Source organism: Sapajus apella, unplaced genomic scaffold, assembly GCF_009761245.1.
Source record: "Sapajus apella isolate SASKATOON/1434 unplaced genomic scaffold, GSC_monkey_1.0 scaffold34, whole genome shotgun sequence".
NCBI classification, from domain to species: Eukaryota; Metazoa; Chordata; class Mammalia; order Primates; family Cebidae; genus Sapajus; species Sapajus apella.
Window position 1 is genome coordinate 9,694,858 of NW_022436974.1, and position 12,411 is coordinate 9,707,268.

General features: G+C 44.3%; 1 protein-coding gene across 4 annotated transcripts in view; it reads right to left on the minus strand.

Annotated features, from left to right (window-relative positions):
• Nucleotides 1–11,761, minus strand: part of FAT3 (FAT atypical cadherin 3) — a 662,573-nt gene extending 650,812 nt beyond the window's left edge. For all 4 annotated transcript variants that reach the window (XM_032295797.1, XM_032295795.1, XM_032295796.1 and 1 more), the window contains exon 1: nucleotides 11,305–11,761. The gene's annotated coding sequence lies outside the window, so the exon portion shown is untranslated. The remainder of the gene's footprint in view (nucleotides 1–11,304) is intronic.
• Nucleotides 11,762–12,411: the final 650 nt, after the last annotated feature.

Consider the following 12,411-nt stretch of genomic DNA (forward strand, 5'->3'; position numbering starts at 1 on the left):
AGTATAATTCTTGCTCCACGATGATGCTGGAATTGTGCCAGCCTTACCTTGCACACAATTAAATGTCTGGTAATGCCTGCTGCTACCCAGCAGGCCTCATGAGTTAATAGGGAAAAAACGGGATTTACATGTGCTTCTATCAGCCCCTATGTGCCCTTGCTCCCTCTCATCTGCTTATAGATACGTACAAAGTGTGCCTGGAGAAATGAAGGACTGAAACAAACACACAAAACTAAAAGGCATGGGAGCATGAAAAAAGGATCTCCAAAATCTAACTCGTCATCTTCTCATTTCAGTAAATCTCTCCAGAAATAAGATATCCCTCTTTCCACCCATGATTCCAACACTGTACTGTGAGCAAATTCTAAGTACAAGAAAGACTAAAGGATCTAGACTCCACTATTGTGAATTATGTGCAGTGTACTTTCAAGCCAATTTTTAATAAACACAAATCACTTAATAAGAAATTAAGAGCATTACACATTTCTCATGCTCCTGTGGATTTGGTGTTAATGAGATTTTGTTTGTTAAGCTCGCAGAATAACAAAGTGTCTAAAAGACAGACACAGCCTTTTCCAATATCCATTCATTCAAGAAACAGTTATTGAACTTTTTTTTGTAATAGGAAATTCCCAAGACACATACCTGCTCACATGTTGATTTTACCATCCTGCCCCTCAAATAATGCATATAGTGTACTGTAATTGGAAAAAAAAAAGAGGGGGGATTTAAATTTTTTAAGACCTGCATTTTTATCTATTCTATTATAAACTGCCAGGTTAGTTCATACATTTGCTTGTACATAGACAAGCTTTGTTATGTACTAGAAACTATACCTCCAACCTTTAAAGAAAGATGTCCTTGCCCACAGTGGTCTCTACGGGGTGACCTGTATCTCTCTGAGCCTCTGGGCCTCAGAATACATTGGAATTCCTTAATCCCTTATGAGGGGTGTTAACTACAGTTACAGCACAGGTGTTTATGAATAATTTAAATCTTGTGACACAAAAATCTCAGCACTGATATATGCTTCTACCTCTCAGTCTATTTTACCTTTGACTGTGAACATCAAACACCATGAGAAGGTACCATTAGGTACATAACACCTTTATCACACATTCTTTGAAAAAAAAAAATGATGCTACTAAAAGGTGACTGGACACCTGGATACATGCAACATGCCTTCTTGATCTGTTATCCACACTTGCTTAGAACATATAGGAAAGACCCAGAGCTTGAGCAGATCAGCCAATAAAGAGCAAAGGGCATGTACATATATGCCTAGAGGATCTTTCCTTCAACTATGAAATGTGGACCTCAGAAGTAATATATCTTTGCAGTACCAGAATCATAACATAGTCTTAATACCTCAAAGATCTATTTTTCAATATTTGGTCACAGATGGTCAATCGTGGAACTCCATAATCACTAACCAGGTTGAACATAAATATAGTCATTCAATTTTAAATATTAAACATCAGCAAGATCTAGCAGTTAGAATGTGGGACCTGTGCCCAGGGAATTATGGCCTATGGGAGAAAGAGGTAATTTCATTACAAGGCATGTAAACAGTGTTGCAATTACCACACAGTGTAGGGAGGACCTGGGTGCAGAGATATGAAGAAACAATGTAAGAGGTCAGGTGTAAGCAATACCTACAGGACAGCATGGGGTTTCTACCAGTGACTACAGGAGCTAGGGAGGGTGTGGAGAGATAAAAGGGGCCAAGAAGTACCAAAGAGAGCAAAAGGCAAAGCGGCTGCAGAAGACAAGGGGCCCTGAGAGTTGTTTTTGGAGAGAAATGGAGTCTTGCTCTGTCACCAGGCTGGAGTGCAGTGGCACAGTCTTAGCTCACTGCAACCTCTGCCTCCTAGGTTGAAGCGATTCTCCTGCCTCAGCTTCCCAAGTAGCTGGGAATACAGGTGTGTGCCCCAACACCCAGCTAATTTTTCTATTTTTTAGTAGAGACAGGGTTTCACTATATGTTAGCCAGGCAGGTCTTGAACTTCTGACCTTAGGTGATCTGCCCTCCTCAGCCTCCCAAAGTGTGGGGATTACAGGCGTGAGCCACTTCGCTTGGCCAAGAAATTCTTAAACTTTAACATTTCCTAAACATTTCCATAAATGAGGTGAACATTTCTGTTTTCTCTAATTCCAGTCCCATCTTCCTCCTTTAGTTTCCCCTCTGATGCTGCTTCTCGTGAAAGCGATACTGAGGGAGAAGGTCGAATTATTTCAGTTTATCATATATTTGAATAAAAATATATTTCCAATATGTATAAACTCTTGCCTCTTAAGAAATTTGATATACAAAATATAAACTTAAAAAACAGATAAACGTGAGACAAAATGTTCTTTACAAAAATAATTTGCCATATCTGTTTAAATGAAAACTGTATTTTCCCTAACTGAATGCATATAAGATGGGATTTGTTTTGAAAAATGCGATTTACACTCAACGTTTAAAAACATATGTATTGTAGAAGAGCAATCTATGTGTATTCACTTTCATTATTATAATACCCACTGATGAGCTGTATGAAAGTGGTAAATCTCAAAATACCTGTATCTCCCTCCTTCTCTTTGGAGATGAGGTATAATATGTTATTAATACTACCCATTTAACAAAAATATACCAAATGTAAACTGAACGTAATGTGTGCACTGCTGAATATGACTTGGAAATAAAGTGATTAATACAAGTAATTATACATACAAAACGTATACTTCCAAATAAAGGAAGGTTATCTAAATATTATATAATTCAACAAGATCCAGGGAATTGATCTGGCAATATAACATGTTTTATCTTACATTTCCCATTTGATTATTCAATTGCCTAGATTGACCAATTTCCTCATCATAGCAGTTGTCTTCCAAATATAAATATAAATCCCACTGTTAATCCAGGAACTTCAAAGCAGATGATGTCACCTCAGTTCACCACCTTACTGACTTAGGGTCACATACACATTATGATTTATACTGACTTAGCTAAACATCACTCAGCTGAGGAAGATAACTTTTGAAGGATCAGACACCACATTTAATATGTTCCATGCAAAAATTAATCCATGGTTAATGAGCACTCTTAATACACTTTTCCTACAACAAGAACCTGAAGAACACAGTTCATGCCATCAAAAAGACTAACAATGTAATGTGTACTTAGTTTAACTAGACTGTGAATGATCTGCTATGTCTACAGGAAAGATGGAATGCTAGATTACTTTAAATAGCTCCGAGTTAGAGAGAACATATCTATGAAGATGAGGAATTTAAAAATATTGTAAAAGTAGCTGTTCACATTCATACCAGTATAGGAGACAGCCAAAATCTAAATTCTAAATGGGTCATGAAAAATCCTCAGGGACTGGCTGAACCACGTTTCTCCATACCTCACTTGTCCACATTCCCAAGTTCTCTCTTTACAAACTGCAGTAATTTCAGGCACTTATAATCATCAAATTCAGTTAGAAAAATATATCCTACAACAAGAATATTAAAGAAAGAATTTCAATCTCCTGTATGATTACAACTGTTTCATGCCAATAATGGGGAATAAAAAGGATTGAAACCACTAAGCCATTAACCAAAAAAAAAAAAAAAAAAAAAAACTGAAAAGGATGCAGAGAAATGTGAATTTAAATGTAAATTCTGCCATCAGGTAAATATAATATAAAGCCAGTAGTTACAATGAGGAAGTTACTCTAATGAATTCTAAGGTGCTAGACCAGTAATTCCACAGTAATAATTCTACCTCCCAATCCTTGTTTTTCAAAGGTACTGAGCTTTGCCTAAAGCTTTGGTGATGCTTCATAATGTTTACAAGACACTATGCATTTTCTCCATGGAAATAATCATCAATGGGAGAAGCAACAGCATCCTAATCAGTTGCACAGTCAAACACACACACACACACACACACACACACACACACACACAATCACTGAAGTCAAGAAGCACAAAATGACAAATGGTCAAATTCCAACAGCTAAAAAGATCCAAGACATTATGAGCTTTTAATGAGTGAAACATGCCATGAGAAAGAGACCTTCTGTCAATAAATCCAAATCCTTGTTCACTAATTAAACCATCTTATACAGTGTCTGAATATGTAGACACCAGACTTCAACATTGCTTAATTATATTCAATTCCAGGCATATTTTTCCATTTAATTGACATTCTGAAATGCCTTTACAGTCCTATCAGATAGGTACCAAATTCTCAAGAGATTACCATGCACTTCTGAATTCTGATTCATCTGATTGAAACTGTTATTAGCAAACTTTTTTTTTTTAATACTGGAAAGTATAGGAAAGATTCACACCCCACTCTCTCCATAACATAGGTGATGTTAAAGTCATCTGCATTTGGCCCACTTTCATGTGTACATTTGTTTGCAGTGAAGTTCTCCACAGCCAGGCCAGTCTGAAGGAACTCTAACTGCAAAATCCACCCCGGGCACAGGACGCTACCACATGAATCACGTAACACATCACTCGCCCAATCGCAACCACAACTGCCATCATTAAGCTACCACTTAGATCCAACAGAGAATTTCATACCACAATCAAAAATAGATTTCAGACTTCCAAAATGTTGATCACATACTTAGACTTAAAAAAATCAACAAAATGTCATGTATGATAAATGCTCTAGGTTTCAAAAAAGGCCAAGCTGATCCTCCTACCAAGATACAGCCTAATTCTGCTTTGAAAGAAAACATACACAGACACAGAATTTATCTGATAAAAACAAAACCCTGATATTTATACTGTCATTAAGCACATTTGTCACTAAATTTAATCTGTGTCATCTGGCATATAGGCTCAGATGTTTACAAGTATTAAATAGTGTTCACTGATATTTAGTAGTAGTAATAATTTGGTGCTTATTTCAAAATATGAAACATCAATAGCTACTCCAGAGTACTCACTTTTTGACCTTCCACCGTACTGAAAAGGCTACAATTTTTATCAGATAGTTTGGAATTTAATTTAGTTGAAGTCCTGAAGTTACAATTAAACTTCCAGTTAACCTTTCATATCTGTGCCTCATTCAACAGCTGGGCTTATCTCCAACATCTCAAAAAAGAAAAGGAAGAATTAACTGAAATATTATTTGCAACTGCTCTGAAAAGTACAAGTAGGAACAAGTCATAGAGAACCTCCAAGGTAGAAACTCCAGCCTTTTCACTCACATTCTGGAAGCTAATGTTACTTTGTATGCCATTTTTTTCCCAGCTCTTTTTAAGGTTAAAAAGCAAGCAACAGATCTAAATGATGAATGACTACAAAGGACAGAGTGTTCTATGGCAAACTTAACCCTGAGATTTGTAACTAAGCTCAAACATAGGAAAACAGAACTAAGAATATACCATACACGCCTGCATGCAGGCTCCCAGACACATTAAAAACCCTAAAAGTTACCTTTGACATTGGGGAGCGAGAGACTACAAGGTGATAGTGGAGAAAGGACATGAATAAATCCTGAAGTCTTCTCAAAATGTTAACATTCCAACAGCCCATTTGGCCTGTCCCATGAATATGTTCTTTCAAAAAGGAGCTCCTGCCTGCCCCTGACAAATGAAGGAATTAATTAATTTTGTAGTGCCTTGCAAACATTAGGGCTTCAGTAAGAATTATCAAGTTATTCACTTTAATAACTTACACTCCTCTTAAAAAACTTACTCCACCTCATATTAATTTCTCCCTCCTCCTTGAGGCTCCTGCTTGTAGACACTCTTTGGTCAATTAATAAACATTATTAGATGTGACTTCTAGTGTACAAACTGGTGTCTCTCATCTTTCCAATAAGCAGTATGAAACAGAAGCAATGGATGTATTTTACTATTCTTTGAATCTTGCCCACTGCCTTGTGAAAGGGGTAGATTCAGTAAACATTGCTGAAAAGAATTTGAAAATGTTTAAAAATAAGTAACAGGACTGGGCATGGTGGCTGATGTCTATAATCCCAGCATTTGGGAAGCCAAGGTGGGCAGATCACTTGAGGCCAGGAGTTCGAGACCGGACTGTCCAATATGGTGAAACCCCCATCTACTAAAAATATAAAAATTAACAGGGCATGGTGGCATGCGCCTGTAATCCCAGTTACTTGGGAGGCTGAGTCATGAGACTCACTTAAACCCAGGAGGCGGAGGTTACAGTGAGCCAAGCTCACACCACTACACTCCAGCCTGGGAAACAGAGTGAGACTCTGTCTCTAAATAAATAAATAAATAACAAAAATAAAATATGGAAAACAGAAAAGAAAGCAAGACATTTTTTAAAGAAAGAAATAAAAAATAAGTTATTTTAAATTCCATGTGACTTTACAAAATTTTAAAAAGGGATGTATTTCAGATGTACAAAGGCAGGAGTTAATGAAACAACTTTTCTTTATTAAAGAGTCTATAATTCACAGTCTTGGAACCTGGAAAGAGCAGAAAGTTAGAATACTAATATCCTCTCAGGGATTCCTCTCAGGGTCTCCAGTGTGACTTTTCTGTCCAGGGGAGGTAACACACTCAATAATGCACTGTTCAAGGAAGGACATGCTGTGGCCCTCCTCACACTTCTTTTAGGTCTTCCATATTCATATGTATCTATTAAGTGAGGGAAATAACACTTTATGTAAAGAGTATGATTCATTAAGTTCTGAAATTTGTATTTTATTCTCTATCATCATGCCAGTAAATCTATTCTCAAATTTTCATTCCTTCCACTTCACAGGAAAAAAAAAAAAAAAAATCTAAGTCCTAGAATACGCTAAAATTAAGACTAACCTGAAAATGCCATTCCAATTCAGAACTGCTAGAATGGGTCATTTGTCACTATTACATGTAACTGATAGCCTATTTTGGTAGACCAGAAACTGGCTTGAAGCCACTAGACAAGTGTCAAATATGTTCTCAATAAATTCAGTCTGTGTCATTAAGCTGAATTTCTTTTTCAAGAAAAGGTATGCTTTCCTGAAAACTACTCTTAGAAATTTGAGGAAAGGGAGGCAATGTAAACAAAGCTTATTAAAGGAGTAGATACTCTGCAACTGACAGAAAACTCAGTACGTTTCAGAAGCCTGTAGAATTAAATTGATCAAAACACAGAAAAGATATTTAATCTCCGAGTCTTCCCAGAGGAAATTGTCACACTGTGGTGAACCTCAAGAGGTCAAGAAAGGTCAGGATATATTATAAAACAAAGACCCAATCCTCACAATTTGGGTAGAAAGATGCTGACAATGACCTATTCAACAACTGGAGATCAAAACAGTATTGCAGAAAATTACACCAGTAAGTAAAACTACATACACAAAAGTTGTGTTTCCTTTAACATTTTTAAGACCTTGCATATCAGAGGCTCTGCTATCTGCAGAAAGGAATTGGGTAGAATACAAATCCTTCGCTCTAAGTCTGTCAGATCCCTTTCTTTTAAATTTCCATTTCAACTCTCATGTTTGCCACAATCAGCAAAGAAGTGGTTCATCAATAGTCCTTCTTCAGCAATCAAAGGAAATCAATTCAAATGGACAGGCCCACCTGCTCCCATCAGATGATCCTTACTCAAGGCTCCTGCAAAAGGAAAAAACCTGGGCGTGACCCCAGAATGGAAAAAATCTAATATCCTCATTATTATCCCTTTCCTTCTTGCCCTAGAGGAAAAAGCTTACCCACCAGGCAACTGGACAGATGTGGGCTCTGAAGGAATGCCATAGCCAAACTCCACAACTGGTAAAATAAAGCCACAATGGGCCTTTTTGCTTTGTGAGCTATTAATATAGCACAACACACAGCCACCAGGAGCACTCCTCAGACCTGCTGGTAATGACTAAGTACTCTCTCCTGCCTGGTAATTGCCTTCTTTCTATCTGACATAATTCATCAGCCAGATTAGCGCAGGTCATTTAGGATTGTATGAAGAAAGCAAGGATGATAACATAAACTGACACATCAAAATGTTCTTCTATGAGCAGCCTGGAGAGCCATAGCTTTACAAAAAGCTGTGGGCTAGCAAAATAACCATATAGCATACAGGTCAGTGGGCATCCACTGTTTACTGCTACTCATTTCATTTTTGAGTAGCTCAGCACAACAGTAATTGCTAGTTAACAGACAGACTGGGTCCTATTAAAAAATCCCCAAAATGACTCTGCCAGGGACCAGAATAAATAAAATTTGAAAGAAAGATTTTTAGAAGGCTGGAGAGCCAGTCACTGGTCAACAAACACTGGCTGTGAAAATCCTGCAGTGACAAGAGATGGAGCCAGCCCAGCAGCTGACTGATTTCTGATCTCTGAGCCAGCTGCCTTTCATGTGGAGTTCTCCGTGTGATTCAGATATGAAGACATTATAACCGGACAGTTCTGGGAACTTTCTCATCCCAGTGCACTGTGCACAGAAACTGGCCCCAGCACCACTCATTGTTCAAGTTCCAAAAAGGCAACAACTGAGATTCATGATTGAATATCAACATTCTGTTTAATTCTAACAAACAACTTTTATCCTTGTGAAATACTAAGAAAAAAATAAACCTTTCCCCATTCCAACCCTATTAAATAAAAAGCACATCAAAGTGCTAAAGTTATTACACATTTTTTTTTCTTTGTCTCTTGGAGTCCTGGTTTTCTTGTCTGTTCCTTATTCCCTCACTGTTCAACTGCTCCAATTTAGGAATAAGGACTTAAAAAAAAAAAAAAAAAAAGAAAGCAGAAGCAGTTGGCTTTGTGCAATTTCTACGATTCTGAAGAATCTCAATCTCTCAAATCTCTTCTCTCTTCTCTCCTCCATCCCCTCCTCCCTTCCTTTCCTTCTCAGATTCAAATCTCCACGTCACACCAGAACATCATTCAAGCGTTCAAAAAACGTTAAGAAAAGTTCAGTGCCTGCTAGTGGAGAAGAAATCTGGGCTCTGTTTGATTGATACTGAGATGTGGGCACCTCGGTCCTCAATTCCTAGATGGCGGGCTTCCCCTTTCCACCACCTGAGTTTGCCGCCTGGATACGGGCAAAGCCGGCTGCAGTCTTTCTGGCCGCTTCTCTGTCTCTCTGCTTTTATTTTAACTCAGCCTGGGCGCAATCAGAGAATCTAATCCTAGCAACAAAGCCAGGAGCACAAATCCACCGTGATGAACTGGTCGGCCTGCTCCCCCGCCCCTTCCTCCCACTACCCAGACTCGCCTTTGAAAAGACTAGCGTCGGGGCCAGAAAATTAATATGACCGAGGCAAGGAGGAGAAAAGCGGCGGAATACAAGTAGCCAGGAGTGGTTTGGACCGTGTTGCTGTTTATGTGTATATTTTATAAAATTGCAACCGGTCAAGCCCGGGGTGGGCGCGTCGCACCTCCCCAGGCGCTGCCCAGACAGTTCGCCGCCTCCCCCCGCGCGCCCTCCCTAGTCTGGCTGGGGCCGGGGCGGGCGGGGTGAGTTTCTCGCGGGTTTGTCTGACACTTGTAAATGGAAGTGGGATCCAACTTGGAAAACAAACGCGCCGAAGTCTGGGGGCGGAGAGGAGCGGGAGGAGGGGAGAGGGGGAGAAACGACTTCAATCATTAGCGCGGTCTCGGCGTCCCTCCCTCCCGCCACTGCTGCAGCATGTTCGTCCCAACGCTCAGCGGAGTCCCAGTGGGCACGCAGCGGCGGTGGGATGTAGCTGGAGCTCCGGGCCGAGGCTCTAAGATTCGGTGCACCGGACTCCGCGGGCCACAGCCACCGGCCGCCCGCGTTCCGGGCCGCAGGCATCACTACCTCCCGGGAGCCTCTCCTAGTCCTCCGAGACCTCGCAGGGTGTCTGCAGCTTCCCCGCCCCCGACGTCCATTTCGCGGACCCTTCTCCATCTCCTGCTTTGAGCCCATTATTCTAGTGAGCTGCAGCCTCAGGATGTCACCGCCAGCACACCCACACTCCAGGAGCGTCCCCGTTCCTCTCCTCCCGGGCAAACCAAGCGGCTCTCTTAGCTCACAGCCAAACTCCCGCCACCCCCGCATCCTTGCCCCAAGCACAGCCCCCGCGCCCTGCCCACAAGAGAACGGCTGAAAGTGAATAAAAGCTGGTTTCCCCAAAGCGTAATCGTGGTCAATGTTTAACCATCTCGGAAAGCACACGCGACAAAAGTCAACGAGCGAGGGGAGGAGGGAATTGAGACCACAGCACAGCTAAAAATACCCGGGCTCGCCAGCGCGCAAGCCGGGGGGCCAGATACACTTTAGCTCAGCGACTCCCACTGGCGGAATCCTCGCGCTCACAGCGCGCCGCCCCAAGATGTTCCAGGCAACCTCCACTGCCTCCCAGCCAGCGCCCTTCAGCCCCCTACCCTGGCCCTGCACACACACTGGCCTGGTCGAAGGGATTTACCCCGCACCGCTCGTGAGTGGTGCCTGAGAACGGAGCGGGTGCCCCTGGTGTTCTCTCGCCCCCACCCGGAGGCAGCTCCTCCACGCTCCTGGGACGGTCAGACCCGCGCTGCTTTCTTTTCAAAGACAACCAGCCTTCCCACACGCCCGCCAAAAATCATGCACTCTCGCAAAGCATTCCGGTTCCCTCTCCTTGTCAAGATAGCAGGGATAGTCTCTGCTCCCAACCACTCCGTAAAGGATGTCGACCCCAGTCGAAGAGCCGCCGCCGCCGTCGTTCAGTACATCTCACCCTGCTCACAAGCCCCGCAAGCCCGAGTCAGGCGTGGGGAACGGACCTGCAGACTGGTAACATATTCCCCCTCCTAGCGAAAGTGGAGCCTGGGCTCCCTGCTCTGCACCGCGCCTCTCCTAGCGATAACGCAACTTGCACCTACGGGTGCTCTAAGTGCATCCATCAGCATCTGAACATCCCCCACTGCTCCCGAGAAGCACCAGCTGCCAAGCAGGATCGCCACCTGAACCTTCCAATCCACCTGCAGCGGGCGGCTGGGATCCCGGGATGCGTGCACCGATCCGCAAGCCCCCTCGCAACCCCTCCCCAAATCCTCAGCTCCAAACTTGGCCAACTCTCCGTGTAAACCTCCCGGCTCCCGCCGCAGGGCCGAACCACCTTCCCTTTCTGCTAGCAGCGGCAGCGACGGCTGCTCCGGGGCTGCGAGGAGGCTGGAACTTTACAAGGTGAAAAGTTTCCCCCACGCGCTCCGCCGGCTCTCGCCTCCCGAGCCCACCTCGCAGCCCATTTGCACCCAGCAGCTGGGGCTGTACTCCCGCGGCGCGCTCCAGCCGGTGCACCAAGCAGCCAAATCATCACGCTAGAAATCCCCACGCACCCTTGCCTCCGCCGGCGATCCACGGCTCTACAAGGCGCTTCCCCCGTAGTCTTCCTTACTCGGTGCTCGGCTCTCTTGCTCCGGGCGAGCCGGCCCCCCGGCTGCCGCCACCGCAGTACCCACCGCGCGCTAGCCGGGACCGAGGCCGCGAGCAGAAGCGCTCTGCGCTCGGGACGCAGCCGCCGCCGCCGCCTGGGGTTCGCAGGCGGAGGAGGGGAGCCGGGGGGAGGAGAGCAGCAGCTGGAGGAGAGGGACGGGGGCGCGAGATCCCAGTCCGCAGCCCAAATCACAGCGCAGCCTGCCGGGAGGAGCGCCGGCTCTCGTGTCTGTTCCAAGCTGCAGCCGCCGCCGCTACTGCTCGCCGCCTGGCTGCTCCGGGCTCCCCATCAAGGCCGACGCCGACGCACGGCCAAGCCCCTCTCCCGTCTCCCCCTCGCGCCTTTCTCTCGCAGTCTCCTCCTCCCAAACCGCGAGCTAAAAGGGCGAGCGAGGGGGAGAGGAGCCTCGGCGTCGGGAATGACTAGCGATCTCAGAGCGTGGCGCACCGGAGAGGAGGCGCGCGGGAGGGGGCGGGGTGGGAGGCGCGGCCAGCTGAAGGGCATTCCCGGCGCCGGGCCTGGAAGCGGGACTAATTTTAGAGCTCGAGTCTTCCTTCAGCCCTCTGGGGCTCGAGATCACGCCAACGTGCTTTCCTGCCGTGGAGAGAGCGTGGTGCTGGCTTGGAAGAGCGCTAGCAGTCTGCATTCAGTCTCACCCGCACCACAGCCCCGTGCAGAGAGCGAACGCGTTACTCTCCTGGGACAGAGAGGAAACTGAGGCACATCGAGGTTAACATGGTTTATTTAACGTGCCAAGGCCAGTTTGTAGTGTGAAGATTAAACCATCAAATGCTGTGCTTCTGGACTAAAAACGTGCCTCCCAGTGAGGGCTCCTAAGACTTTCCGAAACATTGAGATCCTGGGGTCATCCGAGTACCTTGTGAAGGAGGGAATTAGACTAAGGAGCTAACGTGGTGCAATCTCTTCACTCCTTCTCTGCCCCCAATATGTGTTAAACATTTTTTTGTATTCATGAAGGAGAGGGACTCTGAAGGGGTGGATGATTGATTTGTGGCTTGGTAATTGCAACTCCACCCTTTCAGCCTTCCTGGTCACTTCTGCACCACC